The following is a 6,000-nucleotide window of genomic DNA, read 5'->3' as shown; positions in this document are numbered from 1 at the left end:
AAACATTATAAAAACCATCTTTTAAGTAATTTAGTTTAGATATAAAATTTAAATAAATTTAAAATTGTCACTGATTTCTATAATTTATTAAAATACTATTAATATATTTCTCCTCGCCTGATTTCATTCTTTACTTCCCCTATCTTATATACCTGTGTGTATATGTGTATATGTATGTGTCTATGTATTTACTTTATGACCGTGTGTACTTAGATTTATATATTTCTATATTATTTGGTATACCCTCCCATGTTTATTCAATCCATTTGTATGTTTCTATGTGTGTATGCATCTATCTGTACTCTTGCCAAATTATTTGTATTCTTATGTATTTCTATATATATAGTTTATGTAAATTATACATATTTATGTATGCGTATATATATGTGTGTGTGCGTTGTTGTATATTAGTATATGATTGTGTGCATATATTTGTGTATTTTTTTGTATGTATGTGTATACATAAAATTATATATATATATATATATATATATATATATATATATATATATATATATATGCTTATTTGTATGTCTGTTGGTTCTCTGTGGGTATATACATATGTATTTTATTATTTTTAATTTGGGTACTATCTACCTGTGTGTCGCTACTTTTGAGTATTTCGTTGATTTAATTACTTCTTTTGCCTGAATATATTTATATATTTATAGGTAAGTGTACTTGTATCTGTGTTATTAGTAATCTGGTCTTGAATGTATTAATTTGTGATTTAATATGACTTTATATCTATACTTAAATAGCTTAAACTTTCAACTTAATGGTATAGTTACACCTTTACTTATGTGCATGTATGTATATATATGTGTGTGTTTATATATATATATATATATATATATATATATATATATATATATATATGTGTGTGTGTGTGTGTGTGTATATATACATATATGTATTGTATTCTTTTTATATACATAAATATTAGTAGATTTTTATTTATAATTATTGGCCCTATTTAATTTATTTAATCCCCTCTTATGGCTAAATATGTTATATTAAAAAGATAATAAATATTAATTTTATTCTGTTTTTATTATTATTATTATTATTATTATTATTATTATTATTATTATTATTATCATTACTATTATGTTTATTATTATTATTATTATTATTAATAATTTTAATATTGTTTTATCATTATTTTTTTCTTTTATTTATATATTTATCTAATAAAAACGCGAAAACTTTAAACTTATATCATTTAGCATAAAGGGCCTAATTAATTGTAGACGTATGTTTGAATTGCGTTGATATTACTCGTGGACGTATATGAGATGATATATATGTTGGCTGGATACATTCGCTGTCTTTTTTGACATGTTCATTTCTGACGCTTGGATTGTATCTTCTGTTTGTATCTGTAATAATATGTTTCATTACTGAATTGTATAATTGTTCATAAATTGGTTGACACGCAGATCTTTTTCTTTTTCCTTTTCTATATACTGTCAAATTCTTACTTTCTCTCTTTCTCTCTTTCTCTATTTAACTAGATCTCATCATTCTTTCCTTTCCCTTCTAGTCCTTATTCTCTTTATAATAACCATTTATATCTTTTTTCTTTTCTTCTCCATATTATATATATATATTTTTTTTCTCTCTATTTTCTTTCTCTATTTCTTTCTCTATCCCGTTTTTTTCTCTTCTCAATCACTCTCTCTCCATTGTAATCTTTTAACTTTATTTAAATTGCCCCTCCCTCTTTACATTTTATAATTAAAGTTCTGTGTTTTAAGTTTTTTAACTCCAACTTTTAAAGAGTTCCTACCTAAAATAAAAATCCATTATTCATTGAACTTTTGAATAGTCAAGTCGCTGCCTGATGATATCTGTTGTTTGATTGAAACAAGTGGCTATTTGTAGCAGCGGGATGTGAGCATGTTTATATAACAATAAACAAGTATTATCAGCTCTTTTTATTGAGCACTATCTAACAACCTCGTTGAATTCATTACTTTTGAATATAAAAAAACCCGAGTATATATAAATATATATATATATATATGTATATATAAATTATATATATATATATATATATATATATATATATATATATATATATATATATATATATATATATAAAATAAAAATTACAATTAAATTCACCAAAATGATCCAAGATGGTAAAATTAAAATATATTATAAATATTAAAGAATTAATATTTATAAAATTATCTCAGCCAGATGTAAAAGCTCGATAAAACTAAATAGGAAATAGAGCTTATAATATGAGCAAACAGTTAATAAAATATGTTAAAAAACACTTTGAAATGAGTTAAAAACATATTTAATCTGAAAAGGAAAAACTAAAAATTTATCTAATGTTTCCTTTTCAGATTAAATATGTTTTTTAACTCATTTCAAAGTGTTTTTTAACATATTTTATTAACTGTTTGCTCATATATATATATATATATATATATATATATATATATATATATATATATATATATATATATATATATATATATATATATTGCACTGAAGGTTGGGGTTATACGGTTGTAGAATATGTGCTTCAAATATTTGCCTTGCGTTGAATACAGGAGTGAAAGTCTGCAGAGTCATCGGAAAAAAAGAAACAAATGCACAGAAACTGTAGACTATGTTTACACATTTGCCCTAAATTCTTTTCGGTCAGTTTTCCCACTTATCTCGAGAGATAACGGCTGTTATCTTTATTGGCTCTCAAGAGACTTCAGAGAAAGTAAAAGGAACGAGAATGAAGGAGAGAGAGAGAGAGGGAGAGAGAGAGAGAGAGAGAGAGAGAGGGGGGGGGGAGACAGATGGAGAAGAATAGAATGTAGGATGTGGTGGGGCGGAGATAGAGAAGGAGAAAGAGAGAGAGGGGGCACGAAAAGGAATGGGACAGAAGTCGTAGGGAAATATAAAGTGAACTTTTCCGTCATACACTGCGATCATAAAAAGTAGTAAACAAATATCGGTAAAATTCGCAAATTATGCTTCAAGTGGGGAATTCTAGTAAAATTTAATTAAATTTATTTTTGCCCCCCCCCCCCACACACACACACCGACAAAAGGAGGGTGGACCTGTGAATTCACCCTTGTCCGTTCGTGCGTTCGTCCGTTCGTCCGCTCGTCTGTCCGCACTTTTCTCAATAACTACGCCTTGGAATTTTTGGAAATTTTGCACAAACATTAAACATGATATGAGTAAAAAGTAACAGAACGGATTTTCCGGGAAAACTCCAGTTGCCCTCCTAGGAATGCCTTTCGGATTAAAATGGCTAAAATTGACACTTTTGTGTTTATTAAAAAAAAATTGATTTCTTGGATTTTTATAAAATTTTCTGAAAAGTTGTACTAACTGATTTCTATATAATTTTGTTTGTCTATACTTTGCGATAACTTTTGGGTGTCTTTAGGGCTAATAAAAACACTATTTTATCATATTTGTCCAAAATTTTCTGTGTATGTCTATTTAGTAGTTTTGCATAGTGCTGAACTCAAATTGAAATATGTTAAGGCATTCGGGACTTTTGGGGCTAAATGGGGGTGGGAATGATGGACTTAGTCATTTCTTTTTTTTTTTTTTTTTTTTTTTTTTTTTGCATGGTGCAGAACTCAAATTTACAAATGTTAAGGCCTAAAACCGTTTGTTCATTTTCACCACGATTTGACGTCCTCTGGGGACGTTGGAAGCTAAATGGGGTGGGGGTGGGATGCTGAACTTATACATTTTGTTTATGACTCGTTCACTGTGTCGGCTCAGATATATATATATATATATATATATATATATATATATATATATATATATATATATATATATATATATATATATATATATAACTGGGATGCCATCAGTTAGAATCGAAACCACAACATTTAACTCTCCAGCGGTATTCGCTACCATATGGCCTAAGGATACATAGATATTAAAACCTTAAAAAGTAAGGCAGTCAAAACATATAAATGTATATTTGCGCATATGTGTAGAGTATACAAAATAAATTGATTTACGCCTGGCAAGTTACAGTTTTTCAATTTTGACTCCTTGTTCAGCTAATAAAAAAATCGAATTTGTTTCACAGGTCCAAATGCTCAATATATCAAGTTTCAAGTATATAGGCCAAAAAATTGATAGTGACCGTTATGTAGACACACAGACAAATGCACTTTTATGCTATATATATATATATATATATATATATATATATATATATATATATATATATAGAGAGAGAGAGAGAGAGAGAGAGAGAGGGAGAGAGAGAAGGGGTAGAGAGAGAGGGGGTAGAGAGAGAGAGAGTAATCGTATCACCTGATGATTCTCGAAAGGATGAAACACTAGGTATTAAAAAATCTATATATTAATACGATAGCGTGTGTTCTTTTGTGTGTCACACTTACATCCGGGTTGTTTGTAATGTTCTTCTATTTCTTGTCATAAATATTTTTATCAAGAATTCTTCATAAGTTATATATATATATATATATATATATATATATATATAAGTAATTTTTATTGACAACTTGTTAAGACAACACAAAATACGAGGGGCGTTTCAAAAGTAATGCCTCCTATTTTTATATTCCCTTGAATAAATCGGAAATTGCAAATTCTATTGCTATGATGACTGAACTTATGCATTCATTGCTTGAAAGTTTACTTTCTCTGCTGCAGATATTGACGGTGTAAGACTCTAAGAAAGCAACCCCTGTCATGGACGTGCGTCAGAAGCAGAGATGCGTCATTGAATTCTTGGCAAAAGTACATTGAGAATGGTGGTGACTATGTAGAAAAATAAATTCTGGAGCACAAAAGGTCGGTCGTTTTAATGGTACCACTCTTGTCTTCATAGTTCTTTAACTTTTTTAGTTAAAAAAATAGGAAGCTTTAATTTTGGAACGACCTTCGCATGACAAAGCGTGCTTCAGACATCTATGCACAACCGTCATTTTTTGCTGGCAAAAGAGCATTGAGAATGGTAGTGAGTATGTAGAAAAATAAATTCTGAAGCACAAAGGGTCGCTCGTTTTAATGGTACCTCTCTCGTCTCCGTAGCTCTTCAACTTTTTATTTTAAAAAATAGAAGGCTTTATTTTTTAAATGACTCTCGTGAAGTGTTGGCAATGAATGAGATTTCAAGGAGTCCAAAAACGTTCTGGGTAGAAGAAAGTTGTTTAGCATGTAAGAGTAAGAAGGAATGAAGTAGACATGTTAATTTTGGCTGGCGCCATGTGCATTTAGGTGTGTGTAAATCGATATATCCATAAATATATCTGTGTATATTAGCATACCCATGTTGTCAGTGAGAGAATGTATGCACGAATTTGTGTGTGAAAGAGTTTGGTTAATAGTATGTATGTTGGTGTTATGTTTAGTAGTTCGTGAAAGTCTCTTGTTGTGCCTGCTGAGGGTATTCGACAAGGGACCAAGTTTGGCTATTAAGGACGTACTGACATGTGTTGTCCATGGAAGAAAAATATTAAAAATAAGTTTGGTTTTTGCATGGACTGTAACAATAACCCCTGTAATATTTTGTAACAAAAGAATCATCAAGCGAAAGGAAAACAAAATCTTTCTATATATAACAATGATATATTTATTTGAATTACCTACACCGTTGGGTGTAGGTTGCTGAAAGTTTGCTCAATGAAGAAAAGGAATTAATAAAGTTCAGCTGTTGAAAGTATTTCTTGAGTCGTCTATCTTCCAGTGGAAGATAGACTCACCTGACTGTCCAGTGGTCAAAGGCAAAAGAGGGTGTTTTTCTTTGTTGGTGCCAGGAAGCGCTCTGTCTAATCTACATATCTCATGGGATCTGGAAGTAGTCCTTCAATACTTCTGCATAAATTAATGCACCCTAAAGTTTGATTAGTCATCATGTGACCAAATGACCTCGCATAACTGCTCTCCATGAAAAGAAAGAAGTGCTAGCGTTTGTGACTACTACAAAGTTATGTCACAATTTTAAAAGTTTTTTTTTTTATCTCGTGTTTTAGATGACT

Source organism: Euprymna scolopes, chromosome 4 (genome assembly GCF_053919585.1).
Source record: "Euprymna scolopes isolate OS-2025 chromosome 4, ASM5391958v1, whole genome shotgun sequence".
NCBI classification, from domain to species: Eukaryota; Metazoa; Mollusca; class Cephalopoda; order Sepiida; family Sepiolidae; genus Euprymna; species Euprymna scolopes.
Note: the sequence above shows the minus strand (reverse complement) of the source record.